At 41.0% G+C, this 18,226-nt stretch overlaps 1 long non-coding RNA gene across 2 annotated transcripts in view; it reads right to left on the bottom strand.

Annotated features, from left to right (window-relative positions):
- LOC110126236 (uncharacterized) overlaps nucleotides 1-18,226 on the bottom strand; it is a 119,855-nt gene that overhangs the window by 46,008 nt on the left and 55,621 nt on the right. For both annotated transcript variants that reach the window (XR_002310355.2, XR_002310351.2), the window contains one exon: nucleotides 15,650-15,759. This is a non-coding gene — a long non-coding RNA (uncharacterized lncRNA). The remainder of the gene's footprint in view (nucleotides 1-15,649; nucleotides 15,760-18,226) is intronic.

Below are 18,226 nucleotides of genomic sequence, written 5' to 3'. Positions count from 1 at the left end.
TGTAAGTTATATACCAGATTTCAAAAATTTACTATGGGGAGCAAATACTATGGCAAGTATCTCATGAATAATATTTTGTATTCTTACCTGTTAAAATGATAATATTTTGGATATATTCAGTTCAGTCACTCAGTTGTGTCTGACTCTTTGTGACCCTAAAAACTATAGCACACCAGGCTTCTCTGTCCATCACCAACTCTCGGAGCGTGCTCAAATTCATATCCATTGAGTCAGTAATGCCATCCAGTCATCTCATCCTTTGTCATCCCCTTCTCCTCCTGCCTTCAATCTTTCCCAGCATCAGGGTCTTTTCCAGTGAGTGAGTTCTTCGCATCAGGTCCAAATGTATTAGAGCTTCAGCATAAGCATTAAGACCTGCCAATGATTATTTAGGACTAATTTCCTTTAGGATCAACTGATTTGATCTCCCTGAAGTCCAACAGACTCTCAAGATGCTGGGTTAAGTGAAAAATATTACAGGTTTTTTGTTTTTTTTTTTTGCTAGTTTCTTCTTGTAGCTGTTAGAAAACTGAAGATTACTTCTGAGGCTCACACTTAGGTCTTGCATCATATTTCTGTAGGACAACAGTGGTCTAGCTCTGCAGTTCTCAAATGGAGGAAATTTTGGCCCCCAAGGGACATTTGGCAATGTCTGGGACATCTTTTGTTTGTGATAACTGGAAGGAGTAGGTGCCATGAACATCTAGCTGGTAGAGGCCTCAGAAAGCTGTGAAACATTTTACAAGGCACAGGACAATCTTCCCCCATCACAGAGAATTACCCATCCCAAATGTCACCGTGCCAAAACAGAAAGTCTGATCGAGAGAATTCAATTAATAATGTATAAAAAGAGCTTAAAGTGAACACTGTGAAACCTACAAATTTCCATCTAAATAGTGGACTACCTATGACGTAGCAGGGCTTCCCTGGTGGCTCAGATGGTAAAGAATCCACCTGCAATGCAAGAGACCTGGTTCAATCCCTGGGTCGGGGAGATCCCCTGGAGAAGGGGTTGGCAACCCACTCCAGTATTCTAGCCTGGAGAATTCCATGGACAGAGGAGCCTGGTGGGCTATAGTCCATGGGGTCTGATATAGTAATCTATGACCAATAAATTTCCATTTGCAAGATAAAGGGCCTGAGGCCAGAAGCATCGCCTGTGGGCGGCATGAGACAGCAAAGCAGACCAGCTCACATCGCCCCTTCAGAACCCTGGCGCTCACATGTCACCAGCACGTTCAGAAGAGCTGGAGGATCCTCTCAGAACCCTGGATAGATGGTTTGCAGTTTAAGGCACATATTTATGCGTCTGAGTATCCATACAAATATTCACAACAAGTCTCCTTAGTTCTCATGGTAAAGAACTTATTGTTTAGAATTCTGACTAGATGGAACCTTCCATAACCAAGATTTTTGAGTTCAAAATGAGCAATGTGTGGTAAATGGTTCATCTCAGCGAAGTTTATTTCTGCCTGAATGTGCCATGTGTTTCGAAGAAGTTAAGAAATTTGGCTGAAGTCAGTCCTAACCCTGTAGCATTCCAGGAATTGCTTTTCTTTTGAAGGTGTGCCTGATTTCAGCTGGTTTACTTGCCATGTTTGTTTTGTTTTTTTTTTTTTTCCCCTGACTCCCAGGCAATAAAGAGTTCTGATTATTTCAGCTTTCTGTTTGGATTTTAGCAAGGAACTGTAACCATACTTGGCTGTGATGCATGACATATTTGAAGTTGCAGGATCAAAGGGTTTGGGGACTTTGCTTAAATATTTGGAACCCCTACTTCTCTATCTATTTCCATCCTGATGCAAGAGAGAAGCCCAGTGATTATTACTGAAGTTCTTCACAAATAACAGCAGGAAAATAAGTTTCCTTCCTTTGTCCCCAGAGATGGAAACCTACTCCCCTCTTATCCACCCCAGTGTGTCATCTGAAAACTCTCCTTCTTTCATCGTGCGGAGCCACAGGCCCTGCTCACCCGAACTGCTCCTTCTCAAAGCTCAATTGTGAGATTTAAATAGAGTTTTCTTATTCATGCATTGGCATTTTTACATCCAGGCCACCTCTGATTATTTTTTAAATCGGCAAAGTGGTGTGCCCTTGTGGTCACAGTCTTTGAAATTTAGGCAAAAATCATTGAAAAGGATGAAACAATGCCATTTGCAGCAACATGGATGGACCTAGACATTGTCACAGTAAGTGAAGTAAGTCAGACAGAGAAGGAGAAATGCTGTATGACATCCCTTATATGCGGAATCTAAAAAGAAATGGCACAAGTTAATTTATAGAACAGAAACAGACTCATAAACTTAGAGAATGAACTAAGGTTGTGGGGTCGGGGGGAGACGGGGGAAGGGATAGTTAGGGAGTTTGGGATGGATATATATATACACTGTTATATTTGAAATGGATAACCAGCAAGAGTCTACTGTACCGCATAGGGAGCTCAGCTCAATTGATGTGCAGCCTGGATGGGAGGGGAGTTGGGGGAAAATGGGTACATGTGTATGTAGGGCTCAGTCCCTTTGCTGTTTGCCTGAAACTATCACAACTTTGTTAATCAGATATACCCCAATACAAAATTAAAAAGTTCAAAAGATGAAAAGAATTAGGCCAAAATAAGGCTCTACTTGAAAGCAAAAAACAATTGATTAGTGATCGGGTGAAAGGAAATTGTCTTGTTATTGAAACCACTTGAAGAAGACCAGGATTGGTGCGTTTTCCATTATGTTTTGCTGCATCATTAAACCACAGGAAGGAAAAAACAAAAAGGAAACCACATTACTTTATATAACTTTCAAACCTCATGTAACCTCCCAGGCCCTCCCCTCTTAGCCAGATTCATCATCTGCCTCTAAAGCATGATAATTTTCCAGAGTAAAACATGTCTAGGAAAAGTTTCTATACTTTGGATAAAAATACACATAACTCATTTATATTCTGGGTGATGTATGACAATGTTCAGCAGCAGGCTAAATAGCAGAGTGAGTTGGCACATGTCACAAATACTCCAGTTCTGCTTCTGGGATGTACTTGGTAGAATTATATCTTTTCACTCTTTTGAATTTAGACACAGCCATGTGAAAAAGGCTAAAAATAAATAGCAAAAACAAGCAGAAGTGATGAGTGTCCCTTCTGGTCACCTTTGAAAGGAAGTGCTCATGGCAGCGTCAATCAACCCAGATCCTGAGTGAATTAGATAGCCAGGTCCTTCTGAAGACCTGCGTTTGAAGGTGTAGCCTGTGATGTTAAGTCCCAGGGGTTTGGGGGTTTGGATTACTACAGCATCTACCTGTCCTGACTAATAAATACATCACTTAAGGTCTAGTACCTTAGTTTTACCTTCTGTGCCTTTTCAAAATATCACTTACTTTCTCCTAATGTAATAGAAGAAAACAAATTTAACAAACACGCTTAAAAAATAATAATTTCAAAGAAGAAAAGTACTTAAAAGCACAGAGAGTATAGTATTGGAGAAGAGGGTGAATGTCTGACAACAGATGTTGTTACTGCTGTTGTGTGTGTGTTGTTTTCATGGTGTTACTTCATGGTGTTACTTCATGGTGTTGAGCATGGTGATTTGATCCATTTTTTTTCTCCCTGCCAATTCAACAGTGTGACCACAGAACAATTTTTAGTGACCAGTTTTTCCATGCCCTGCTTTTGGTTGCAGCCGGTTTTCCATGATGTTTTGATGTTTGTGGTCCTTATTTGACTCTGCGAGGATGGAGAGTACCAACTTGAAGAACACCTGCAGCGTCTGAGACTCGGCATCTAACTTTTCCATATGGTCTTTTTTCAGTTCTCCCACTGTGTACTAACCACAAGTATGCAGGCCTGAAGACTGAATACTAATCAAAAGGGAAAACTGGGTTGGTTGCGGCTTAAGGCCTTAGTAGGAAATTCCTCCAGCTGCCAGGGCATGTGTTGAACACATGACTCCTGCTGGCAATGGTCGATGCTCTACACCAGCTGACTACCAATAACTTGAAAGTTGGGCTATTTTCCTTTTTAATTTCCACTTAATTTGCAGTTTTATCAAAATGAAGTGTTTACTTAATTTTTAGAAAGCAAACAATCCTACCAGCCTGTAAGGAAAACCTCTATCTCTACCAACCCCTGATTTATACTTCTCAGATTACCCATTTACTGACTGGATTATCCATTTAAAATCTGTTCACTGTTTTTGTCCCCACGTTTCTAAGGAACCTGATTCTCTTGTGGTGCTTGCTTTTTCAAATTTAGATAGATGAATTGATTTCCCATTATAAGACACACAAACTTCACTTTACTACATACTCCTGTATACACACATGCACACATACACATAGTATCAGTTAGTTTTTGCTGTGTAACAAATAATCCCAAAACATACTGGCTTAAACCAGCCATTTATGTACTCACAGATCTGTGGATCAGAAATCTGAGCTGGATTGGGCAATCTTGGTCTTGACTGAGCTCACTGTCAGCTGTGGTTGGCTCCTGGAGTTGCTGGGGGCTGGCTAGCTGAAGTGGCCTCAGCTAGAGTGCCTGTCCCACTCTCCATGCGATCTTCCATCCTCTAGCGAGTTATGATGGACTCGTTCACACTTGTGCACACTTATGCACAGTGTTTCTGAGCATAGCAGTCAATTTTATCCTCTTGTTTCTTCTAAATTCACTTGGTAGCTCTTAGAGTAAGACTTATTGTTAATATCTTCAACAGAGATCCATGCTGACGGCTTGCCATGGGCCTTTTTGAAGTTGTGAAAACTTTACTTCTGTACCATTCTATTTAATGTTTATTTATTCTATGTATCAGGCTCCCTGGTGGCTCAGTAGGTGAAGAATCTGCCTGCAATACTGGAGACCTGGGTTTGATCCCTGGGTGGGGAGGACCCCCTGGAGAAGGGAATGGCAACCCACTCCAGTGTTCTTGCCTGGAAAATCCCATGGACAGAGGAGCCTGGCAGGCTACAGTCCACAGGGTTGCAATGAGTCGGACGTGACTGAGCGACTAAATCACGTCTCACTAAAATATTATAAAATGCTACTGTATTTATGTACCTATTTTGAAATTCTAAAAGTGCTTTAAGTCTTGTGAATGTTCCTTTTTAAGAGCACTCTGTCAGAAACTAACATAGCACTGTAAAGCAGTTATCCTCCAGATTAAAAAAAAAAATCCATTAAAAAAAAAGAACTCCGTTCTTGTGTTATGGATGCAACATCTTCTCTTACTTCTCTGAGGTTTTTGTTTTATTTACATTTTCTTCTGCTCCCTGAATGGTCTGTTCCCTCTGTGATCTTTGTTAATGTTTGACTTCACTTTCCATGTTAGATGTTTCTTTCAAATATCTGTTAACTCTTTTGCTGTCCATTTTCAAGAGAAGTCCTAAAAAGTCAATGGCAGAAGTCCTCAAAAGTTCCCGTCTGAGGAATGAAAGTATATGGGTGGGATTTGCAATGAATGAGATTCACTGGAGGGTGATGAGGATTTTGGTGGGTTTCCCTAACTCTTCATATCTAGTTTTCTATTGCCACAGTAACGAATTACCACAAACTTGGCAGCTGAAGCAGCACACGTTTACTGTCTTCCAGTTCTGGAGGTCAGATATCTGATATGGTCTTGCTTCAGGTTGTTGGCAGGGCTGCATTCCTTTCTGAGCCTCCAGGGAACAATCCATTTCCTTCCCTTTTCCGGGTTCTAGAAGCCACTCCTATTCCTTGACCTTTAGCCATCTCCTTCCATCTTCAAAGCCAGTAACAGTGGGTGAAGTCTTTTTTACATGACCTCAGTCTGACCTCTTTTGCTTCTCTCTTCCGCTTTTAAAGACCTTGGTGATGACCTTGGATCCACCTGAATAACCCAGGACCCTCTCCTTATTGTGGTCAGCTGATTAGCAACTTTAATTCCATCTGCCACCCGAATTACCCTTTGCCACGTAAATAGTCACAGGTCTCAGGGATTAGGATTGAACATCACACTGCTTACCAGATACCTCACATCTGTACATACTTTCTTTGGGGCTGGTCAGTTTACCCCAAGCCTCCTTTCTCCCGCCAGTGCATGTGCAGGCTGGCTGCCGGCTTTCTGGGAATAAGGGTAAAATGGTACTGCTATTTACAATAGCCAAGACACGGAAACAACCTAAATATCCTGTCAACAGATGAATGGATAAAGAAGAAACGGTACATATATACAATGGAATATTACTCAGCCATAAAAAGGAATGAGATTGGGTCTTTTGTAGAGACATGGACAGACCTAGAATCTGTCAATACAGAGTGAAAGTAAGTTAGAAAGAGAAAAACAAATTTGTATATCAACGCACATAGTATGTGGGATCTAGAAAAATGGTACTGATGAGCCTGTTTACAAGGCAATAGAGACACAGGCGTAGGGAACGGATGTGTGGACACAGTGGGGGAAGGGGAGGGCGGGGTGAACAGGGAGGGTAGCGTTGGCATGCATACACACCATGTGTAAAGCAGATGGGAAGCTGCTGTAGGGAGCGCAGCTCAGGGCTCTGTGGTGACCTAGAAGGGTGGGATGTGGGGGCGGGGGCGCAGCGAGGGAGGCTCGAGAGCGGGGCATATAGGCATACACACAGCTGAGTCATCTTGCACCGCAGCAACAGACAACACTGGAGGGCAACTACAACCCAATTAGAAAAAAAATGGTGCTGGTGATGCCACTCTTTGGCGTGCAGATGCCCCACCTAGCCTCCCTGGTTTCCATATGTCACAAAGGCCCCCAGCTGTGTCCAGTGGTCCTCTATCCAGAATGTTCTCTCTTAGCCTCTCTTGAGAATAAACCTCCAGACTTGTCCTGGGTAGGGAGGAGACAGTGGCTGGCAGTGCAGGAAACCATGGGGAATCTAGGTCCAGCTATTCCTTAAACAGATTTGTAGTCACTCCTCCTGGCATCAGTCTTGCCCACACCTCTCTGGGGGCAGCTGGTGCATCTGCTGCTGAGACTCTCCAGGCCTCTGTGGCTCCATCAAATCTGATTTTTGGCTTTGCTTCTTAGAGGCTCTTGCCATTCAGCTTTCTCCTGTCTAGTAAGTTAGTTATTGCCCATCCATCTGCTCTCTGGCTTTCAAAATAATGTTATTTCCTCTTTTGTTCCCATGGCCCTTACCAATATGTGTTTTTCATTCTCTTATCGTCATCCTACTGAGGCTTTCAGTGAGAATGGAGGTATAATCATGTTTGTTTGTTTTATCTGCCATGTTTAGCTAGAAGTCCCTATGGTTTGTTTTTGGGGAGAATTAAGTAATTGTGAAACCAATTATATTCTTTGTGTTCTGCATGACAATCAGTTTCTATTAGTTTTCACTAAACACTAGTGAAAGGGTTCAGAAGTTTTTGAATTCCCTGTAAAGATAAAAGAAAGAAAGTGAAGGTGGCAATTACCAAGTGTGTGTTTGTGTGTGCTCAGTCATGTCTGGCTCTCTGCGGCCCCCATGGACCCAAACCCGCCATGTTCCTCTGTCCATGGGATTTCCCAGGCAAAATACTGGAGTGGGTTGCCATTTCCTTCTCCAGGGGATTTTCCCAACACAGGGATTGAATCTGAATCTCTTATATCTCCTGCACTGGCAGACAGATTCTTTACCACTGAGCCACCTCGGAAGCCCCAATTACCCAGTTCTTGTTCAGTCGCTCAGTTGTGTCTGACTCTTCACAACACCATGGACTGTAGCACGCCAAGCTTCCTTGTCCTTCACTAGTAGCCATCTCAAAATAGTAATGTCTAAAAACAGTCATCTTTGCCTGGTCCGGAACAGGTGCTCAATATTTATATGAATTACATGATGCTTAAAAAGTACTCCAAGAATCGGGTGGGTCAAGCTTTAATCCCAATATCTTTGAGCACAGGTCCATGAATACTGAGTTGTTGCTGAATAGATACTGAGGAATCCACTATTTGTTTTTCTGGAGTTGAAGCTAGAAAAGCAAAGTCCTTCTCATTCTAAATGTCTGAAATGAGAAGTGAAAACTACTACACCCTAATCAATTTCAATGAAGGCAAAATACTGAATTACCTGGAATGCATCAAATAGAACTTTGATATAAATTAGTGATACTGTCAGTAGTAAAGCAGATAAATCATGTATAGAAGGTGTGGATTTTATCAGCTCCTAGTGATGTTATCTTAATATGTCATGCTCTCTCTTCCTTCCCCAAAGCATGCTATTTCATTAATTGTTTTACTTCTGTCTGGGGACCGAAAGCTTGGCCAACGGCTGTTGATGTTTTGACAGTGCAGATGAATCGGACAGAAACATCACCCACTTAGAGGCAGAGTGGTACCGATGATCTCTGTCTCCTCCTCTTAGCACTACAGCCCTTTTCACAAGTATCTGCTGCCCCTTCTGGATGCCTGCAGTTTGTTCCCTGTGAATATCTGAAGAGGTGTTGGGAGCTCGCAGTGGGCTACCAGGGGCCTTCGGGCATCTAGCAGTTTGCTCAGACCAACAGCCGACCCAGCTACTTGGCAGGCTGCAAGCGAGCACCCTGGCTGCTCTCAGAAGCCTTCTTCTAACCCTGGGCTAATTGTCTCCACTGTGCTGGGCTTTCTTTGTGGACACCTATGAGCTGCAGCTGCATCCAACAGCACTGTGACACAGAAACTCAGCTATGTTAGCAAGGCCAGCTTCTGCTCTGAAATGCTCTTAATTAGCTGTTAACACATGACATCTCCACACATGCACCTCGGTGCAGAGAACAGCCAGTTCATCTCATGCATAGAAGGCTGATGACAAAGGTGAGAAAGAATGAATTGTTGATACATTTTGTTCTTTCAGAGTAAAAAAATATATATATATGAATATATATATATGATGAACGATATATTATAGTACTTTGTTGTCCTATGTTTCTGATTCCAAACATGAGACCTCAACTGGAATGCTGGGTGGCTGAGAAAACAGAAGGAGAAGAAAAGCTATTTCTTTTTAATCTGTTCTGCAAAGATAGAAAAGCAATTGAAGAGATACTTATTAAAACTCCAACTGGCTCCGTGACCTTGGGCACAATCATTCTTCTCTTTGGGCCTCAGTGTTTCTCATTTATAAATGAAGGGATTGGATTCTTTTATATACTGAACTAAGAGGTTTCTTTCAGTGTTAAAAACCCGAGATTCGAAGATAGCTACATTCCTGAAGCGAAGGGGAAGAAAGCCTTTGAAAAAAGCACGACTCCCATTATGTGAGGATTTGTTATATCCAACTCAGATTTAGCACCTTTGTACACAGATGGGTGCTAGAAATTTGCAACAAGTAAGGAATATGCTGAAAGATTTAGTAGAAAAAAGCAGCACATTGGGTTGTTTTTTTAAACAACAACAACAAAAAAAAAACCCCACAGCAATATTGTTGTTTGAAGGGCTCTGTGCACTGGGATATTATTATCTGGCACCAAAGAAAAACATTTGTTTTATTTATGATTTCATGATCTCAAGTACAACTTTGTAACCATAACTGTGACTGGTCCACTGTCAATTCTTGGGACCTGGAGATATCTAACTCCACAGGGAAGACAGGAGAATACTGCTTTGCCTTGCGTCTCTCAACCCCACACCAAGGGTTTCATCAGGCACCATTTCATGCAGGACTCATATGCAGGACTCATTTCTTACAGTCAGAAAGGCACAACTTGAAAGAACTTTTTCTGCAGACATTTTGAAAGCTAAACGTCTCTTTTATGGGTGGTAGATGAAAGCTCAGTGTTTGATTACCCGTGACTTTATGGCTAAGATGAATGTTCTCCTCTGCTCCAGCCCCCTTTCCCAGGGCATGACCAGTTTTCCTGAAGGAGAGTGGATTAAATTTGTAGATAAGCCAGTGCTGAGGAGAGTGAACGGGCTTAGGAGCCTCAAGGGAGGAGAGTTCAAAGCCTCACTAACAGCTGGGTGGTCTAGGGAGAGTCACCCTCCTTCCCCAAGCTCAATCTGTCTCCTGTATACAACATGCACGTCACTGCATTTTCACCAGGAAACTCCTTGGGTAGTTTGTTCGGTGGAAGCATGCCGGCCTGGAGTTTTTTTGGCTGTCTCCTTTCAAATTCCCAAGAGTGGCTTAAATAAGGAGAGATATCATCACTACTAATATAAAGTGATTTTAATATGTCAGTAACCATTAACCAAAGTCAGTTCCATGGTTGACACATACCATGCCACATCTCGCACGTTTTGAGCCCAGCTTCTGAGAGCCCAAAATGCCAGTGTGTGTCACATCCCCGCTTCCTTAATGCTTTGTGGGCTTCCTTTTGCTCAGAGCTTAGTTCCCTGGTACTTCCTGCCCTTCCAGAATCTTTGAACTGCATTATGGGCATATAAAGGGAACATGCCCTTTGACATAAAATTTTGATCTTCCTCTCCCTTGTAAAGATTTTTTTTTTTTTAATTATTATTATCCAGACACAGCATGTGGGTCTTGTTTAAGGGCTGTTAGTAATTCTCCAGGTCTTTTCTATGAGTCTATTCAGTTAGGATTAGGTCTGGCTGTAAATAACGGAACCCTAAATAAGGTACGGATGTGTGAGTTGGACCATAAAGAAGGCTGAGCCCTGAAGAACTGATGCTTTTGAACTGTGGTGCTGGAGAGGACTCTGGAGAATCCCTTGGACTGCAAGGAGATCACACCAGTCAATCCTAAAGGAAATCAACCTTGAATATTCATTGGAAGGACTGATGTTGAAGCTCCAGAACTTTGGTCACTTGATGTGAAGAGCTGACTCACTAGAAAAGACCCTGATGCAGGGAAAGACTGAGGGCAGGAGGAGAAGGGGATGACAGAGGATGAGATGGTTAGATGGCATCACTGAGTCAATGGACATGAGTTTGAACAAACCCAGGGAGATACTGAAGGACAGGGAAGTCTGGTGTCACAAAGAGTCAGACATGACTTAGAGACTGAACAACAAAATCAAATAATGAAGACCTGCATAGGACAAAGGTCTTACTTCTCTTTCATGTAAAAGAAGCCTGAAGGGCAGGTGTCTAGAAGCACATCAACAGAAAGTCATCACAGGTGTCCAGTGGGTTAAGACTTGGCCTTCCAATGCAGGGGGTTCGGATTCAACCCCCAGTTGGGGCACTAAGATCCCATATGCCTTGTGGCCGAAAAACCAAAACATAAAACAGAAGCAATATTGTAACAAATTCAAAAAAGACTTAAAAAAAAAAGTCATCACAGGCACTGGCTCTATCATACTGCACATTTTTCTTCTAAGGAATGTGCATAGCTCTCTACCAAAGTATAACCTCCTTGAGGGCAGAAATGTATACTTTTCCATCTTCACAGGATCTGTAAGAAGTAGTCTCTTCAGGATAGGAAGTTTGGGATGGTCATGCACACGCTACTATATTTAAAATGGGTAACTAACAAGGACCTACATATATACTATATGGAACTCAGTGTTATGTGACAGCTTGGATGCAAGGGGAGTTTGGGGGAGAATGGATACGTGTGTGTGTGTGTGTGTATGTATATATATATATATACACACACACCATATATATATATATATATATATATATATAAAACAAGTCCCTTTGCTATCCACCTGAAGCCAACACAATATTGTTAATTGGTTATACTCCAATATAAAAGAAAAAGTTGAAAGTCGAACCAAACAAAAAAATAGTCTTTTCTGTTCCTGTCTGTTCTAGCCTCTATATACTTCCTTCCCTTTCAACATTATTCCCTTCCCATAAAGTATCTTATCTTTTGTGTTAAATGGGGGAGAAACAAGATATGTATTTGTATGTGTTCTTGCAAAAAAGGAATATTGGAAAGATAAATAAGAAACTAATAAAGAAAAATATTTGTCTCTCAAAGGAGAGGTTGTGGGGTAAAGGAGAACAAGAATCGAAGCCAGATAGCTAAATATACATCTTTTTTTATGTTGATTTTTTCACCATGTAAACGTGTTTATAGTAGGAAGAATACACACTAGAAACCTTAAAATGGCAATTGTGCTAACATCTAATTGAGCAACTCATGGTATTATCAAAACCAGTAAAAATTTGACCTAATCATAAAAGTCAAGGAAGCCTTCCTGGACCAGGTGATTCTTGAGCTGAAATCTGAAGAATCAATAAAAATCAATGGGTTCAGAGAGCAGAAAATATTATAATTAGGTAGGGAAACCTGTGCAAAGGCCCTGTGATGGAAAGGGGGAAAGTGCTTATAAACACTGAAGCAAGCAGAATAGGAAAGCCAGCTATGAAACAAGGTTGGACCAATGAGGACAGTCTAGATCACATGAGGCTTGTGGGCCATGCTGAGAAAAAAAAATTTTTTTTAACCAATGAGCAATGAGATACTGTTGAAAGGTTTTAAGCAGGTGGGAAGGAGTAGGTCTGGGTGGAGTTTGTGCTTTATTCAGGGGAATATTCATAGTCACTGAAGATATAGAGGGAAAGATGTGATCACTATACTTGTTCTTAGAAAGAATCACTGGTCCCACCCATCTCCCCAGTTCACCCATAAAATCACACGTAATGCTTGCTAACAACAGTCTACGTATTTCAATTATGATCCATCAGTTGCTATTTGCTAAAAACATTACACAAATTGCACACAGGATAAAGTTGTTATAGTCAGATTTACATTGGAACTTCTCTTCGTTTCTAGGCAACATCATTGCACTGGATAATGATGGCTCTGACCCACAGAGTCTTTCACAATCTGGTGAGTGAAATGAACGAGGGAACCAGTTTCTGTGTGTTCAGGCCAGTATCAGAGCCTATTAGATCCAGCCTGGGAATAAAACCCATTTTTAATGCACCATTTGATAAGAACACTTAACCTCAGTATGTGTTGTAATTAGAGAGATAATTAGAACTTCACTAGGACCTCTTAAGACTAGGAATATATTTGAAATTCACCTGGAATGAAGATGGCATTATCTAAGACAAATCCAAGGTATTTTTTCTTCCATTTCCACCTTGCTTTCCCTCTTTCCCAAGGTTTTTGCAGTGTAAGTGTGAAAAGATAAGAATTTTTATAGGCAGTGCATATCACAGAAGGCTAATGGGTTCAGCTGAAAATTGCTTTATAGTTATTTGAAAAGGGGGGGAAAAAAAACCCTTAATTTTGAAAATGAGTTTCAGAGAGGCTGAGTATGAAGAAGATGGACTGTGAGTCACGTATGCAGAGAGAAAAAAACTGCTCTTGTGAGAACCCACTCATAAAATGTTAATATATGCATAAGAAAATTGTGTTCCTTAATCTCTGAAGAAACACTTATCACCAAGAACCCTTTAATTCTTTTCCTGTGCTTGATTTATTAGCTTATGAAATTATGTTAATAACCTTCATGTTAATGGTTTGGGGGCTCAAATGACCTGATTTTAATAATGAAGTAATTTATGCAATAAATGCAATCAGCATCTATGAATCTCACTTAACACAAACAGTACTGGTGATTAGCCAGTGCTAAAACAAGTGACTGCCAGCGAGGGGCAATGCATGTTTTTCTGCAGAGAGAACAAATCCTGCTGGCAAGTGATGGGCGGGGCGGGGGGATCGGTTGTTACTCAGGGCATGTGATGTGAGCTGCAGCTCTTAGCTGCACAAGCTTTGGTAGAGAGGTTGAGCCTGAATCCAAGCATAATTTACAAACTGTAAGATGAGTCTGGTGCTTCACCAGCTATAGAGTAAATCTACATAGGAGATGTATCCATGACAAGGAGCATGTGCATGATTGTTGGAGTGCAGTGATGTCCTGGAGGAAAATGGGGGAGCCCAGAAACAACAGATGAAGGAACAGCCAACAGCTGCCTGGAAGGGAGCAGAGTGGCAGTGGGCAAAGGCCTCCTGGGAGATGGAGGGACCCTCAGGAGGAATGGAGGGTTCCCAAACCTGTCATCGGAAAACCCACGTCCTGCAATAACCTGGGTGCTAGTATTACTCAGCTGTGGCTTTTTGAGAGCATTATGCTGAATTACTCTTTATCCTTTGCTTTGTTTTTTGACTTCTGTCCGTCCCTTACACATCTAAAGCTTAGAAACAACTAACTGACCCCCTTACACACTCACTGGAGTGCAAAGACACACTTTAACCAAGTGAGCTACAGGAGATTTTTCTCCTTTCTTTCTTCAGCAATTCCTAGGAAACAAATTTCCATTTCTTTCTCTTATGGTTTAGATATTTCTCTTAAAAATTCTACCTCCTTCCTGGGGCTTCCCTGGTGATCCAGTGGTTAAGAATTCACCTTGCAATGCAGGGGACACAGGTTTGACCTATGGTTGGGGAACTAAGATCCCACATGGTATGCAGCAACTAAGCCCACGTACCACAACTACTGAGCCTGTGCCACAGCTAGCGTCCGCATGCCGCAATGAAAGAGTCCGCATGATGCAAAGAGAGTCGGCTTGCTATAACTAAGACCTGATGCAGCCAAATAAATACATATTGAAACAAAAACCTATCTCCTTCTTGGGGCCTCCCTGATGGTTCAGTGGCTAACACTTCACACTCCCAACGCAGGGGGCACGGGTTTGATCCCTGGTCGGGGAACTAGGTCCAACATGCCACAACTAAAGATCCCACACCCTCCAACTAAAAAGATCACGGATGCCACAGTGAAGATCAAAGATCCCGAGTGTCGCAAGTAAGACCTGGCGTACATACATACATATTTAAATATTTTAAAAATTCTATCTCCTCAGATAAAATTTACCAAGCTGTTCTCTGACTTCTAGAAATAAAGATAGGTGTGGTCATCACCTCTTCCTACTGACCCTGCAAAACCCCAACCAGGGGTGAGGAGGGATGCAATAGCCTTTGTATAATACCCTGTGTTTCCAGCAGGGTCCAGACACCACAGTGCGAACCTTCTAGCATTTTGATCTTTATCCTGAACACTGACATAAGTTTTTTTTTACCTGTTCAAAAACACTGGTGGGAGAAAAAAAAAAACACTGGTGGGGTACTTGGTAGAATGATCTATCTCCCCCTAAGAAAGATTTACTTCAAATACACTTTTGCCACAATGTTAAGTCCAAACAAAAAGAATATTAAATTAGCTAAACGATAAACTGTGATGTCACAGAGAAAGCATCAGCTCAGAAATCAGACTTCTTGGGTTCCTAACTCAGTTTCTACTCTCACTGCTTGTGGAACTGGTCAAAGTACATGACTCTTTAAGATAGACATATTTACTTCTAATTTTCTATATTTTAATGAATGGACATTAACTTTATGACAAAATCATAAAGCACATAATTTTGGAAAATATTCATAAAACTTACCTTGTAAGAAGATAAATCTTCAGTGGAGTTTTAACTCTTCATCATTTGTAAACTGGCTTTATATTGGCTATATTGAAAAAAAAAAGGTCACCCAAACTCTACCCTTTTTTGGGGGACCTGCATAAAGTTTATCATGATTTTACCATCTCAGAGAACATGAAGTAAAATGCCTTTGAGAGTCTTCATGTGCAATCTGCAGTCAGAGCTGCTATTCACAATTCCACAATTTAGAAAATTAGAAGTGATACTAATACCTTGCTCATTGCAGCACTCAAGTCTTCAAATCTCTACTCACAGGTTGTCAAGTCAAGCAACATTATTTAGCACCACCAATGCATTAATCCTCACCACTAAGAAGCAACCAGAAGTGTCCCAATTACAAATAAAAATATCTGCCAAGAGACCTAGTACCTGCTTTGTCCGCGTCTTCAAGCACAAAATCTAGAATCTTGGTCCACGGCAAAAATCGCAGTACAGGTATGCCTTCATCTGTCAGCATTCTCATCAAATGTGGGCATAACCTATGATATCACAAATTAATTAATAAAATTGCAAGGACACATACTCTGCAAAAGAAATAACCCTTAAAGCTATATAAGCCATCTTTCTGCATACAAAACCTTGAGAGATTGTTTTTTCCTGTAGCCAGAAAACACTGTAAACAAGAAAGAAGCTATATACTTTTTCCTAATTATGATGTAAAAAGTAGGGATCTAAGCTCAGTCTTCCTTTGACTCTCAGCAATGGCGTCTAAGATGGGTGGTTTGGATGGAATTCCATGCTGTTGAGTTTTGATGGAATTCCACGGCTTTTAACATTTTTTCTAAACTCTTAGCACTCTTTCTTTAGGTGCCTTTGCCCTCAGCTGTTTGAGCTCCCAGGCTCACAAAGACCCTTTCTTCCGCTTTGGCGGCAAACACCGAGCCACGCACAGCAGGAAGAAGAAGTGGCGGGTGTAGCAGCGGATGAGTCGCAAGTGGGGCTCCTCTCTCCCACTCTGTTTCTGGTCGCTCTGCTCTGTTTTGCTGTACGTGTGCTCTCCATCCTTCGAGAAACTTCGGCCACATTACAGCCACCTCAACCATCTTGAGAGACTATGTAAAATTATCCTTTGGGTGGAAAAAAAAAACAACGCTCTTTCCAGCTCTGGTGTTGAGATATCCATCATGTTGAGAGACACCGTGCTTCCTACTGCAGTGAGGGATGTAGTAACCAACTCATTCCCTTCTTCTGAGAGTTTCTCTCTGCTCCTGGTAACCCAGGAGTTACTCACACCTTCTCATTCCATGGTTCAAAACATGTTCCTTCTTCTCTGCTCTGAATTGAAGCGTTTTTTAAAAATCACTGCTGTTGTGTATTATCAACAGGCCATTATGGGGACTTCCCTGGTGGTTCAGTGGCTAAGACTCCATGCTCCCACTGCAGGAGGCATGGGTTCCATCCTTGGTCAGGGAACTAAGATCCCACATGCCTCGCGGTTTGATCAAATAAACTGGCCATTATGTCAAAGGAAATAAAATTAATTAAAACAAAAAATCAAGTTTCTTTTAAAATTTAGCTCCATATTTTTTTAAAAAAGGAAAATATGATCCCCTTCAGGCCAGGAAGTTAAGACAAAGTCCCTTTAAGTATGCATTTCTGTTGTGTGCCCCACACCTTACTGTACACTTTTTGGCAGTGCAGAAAACTTTGACTTGTTTTGTATTTAAACTGACTTAATGAATGGGTAACAAAAAAAGAGAGAGAGAGAGAGATTTTCTCTTGCTAACAAAACTATTCCTGGGATACATGAATATATTTTTATACTCACTGCCATAAATAGATTATTTTTAAAATCCTAGTGTCTTTAAATAACTCAGAACCACAGTATTGTGGTTGAAAGAATGGATTCTGGAGCCAGAATAACTTGGATATGAGTCCAGCCTCTTTTGTAATAGCTGTGTGACCTGGGGCCATGGTTTAACTCTGAAGCTCACTCTTCTCATCTTTAAAATGAGGATACTAATCATACACGGATGATAGTGCAACCCAACTGAATTTAAATATATAAAGCACTTAGAACGATGTCTGGCATAGACATGGAGTAGATGTTCAACAACTGTTATCTACTGTTTATGTAATAATGATGCATCATACCACGTCCCATAAATAAAAAGGCCATTTACCCTCTGTGACTCTAGGACTGATTCTGAGAACCTCCAAGTTAGGATCAGGAACAAAGAAAATACTTTGCTGCTCTCATCCTTTCTAAAATACTTTCCTTTTTACTATTCAAAAATTCTTTTGATTCAGCACAATCTTGAAAAGATACTTATCAAGATAATAGTTCGAGGGAGTATGTGTTTTAAGTATGATAATTGGAGTTAGCCAGATAAGCATTTGACTCATAATGTTTAGTACTCTTAACAACTTTGATTTTCATCCTATATAATCAAAAACAATCAAAGCCAGTAACCGTCAGCTTCTCTACAGAAACAGAAAGTCATCAGAGGCCAAAGCAAGTTAAGATATTTGTCTTTTCGCTGTAAGAATTTCTCATTTCACATATAAAATACAGATTGCATCAAGCTTTACTGAAATTAAGATACAGCTTGTAGAAGGAATTAAAAATTATTCACCCAAAGGAGATTTGCAATGTTTTATGGGGGAAAAACTGTCATTGTTTCTTCTACTTCTACCCCATCAAGATTATTCTCCAATCTGACATTTCTTAATCTGAGTTTATTTTCCAGGTCATTAATTTGATTTCACAATGTTTTGCAGCCTTTACATTTCTCAGTTAAACCAGCATCATCAACATCAATCATCATTTTCAGTTCTTCCCTTCTTTTTTCTTTTCTCCTGCCATCTTGGTTTGTCTGGTTTGTTTAACCCTTTTTGCATCACTGTTTTTTGAAAAGTCCCTGACCTTTCTTTGCATCAACCCAAGCTAATTCCACTTCATATATCAATTTTGAGTCTCTAAAGGGACACAAATGAAACAGAGGG

The sequence above is a fragment of the Odocoileus virginianus genome, chromosome 27, assembly GCF_023699985.2.
Source record: "Odocoileus virginianus isolate 20LAN1187 ecotype Illinois chromosome 27, Ovbor_1.2, whole genome shotgun sequence".
Taxonomy (NCBI): domain Eukaryota; kingdom Metazoa; phylum Chordata; class Mammalia; order Artiodactyla; family Cervidae; genus Odocoileus; species Odocoileus virginianus.
The sequence above is the reverse complement of the archived record's forward strand: the minus strand, read 5'-3'. Positions and strand labels throughout refer to the sequence as shown.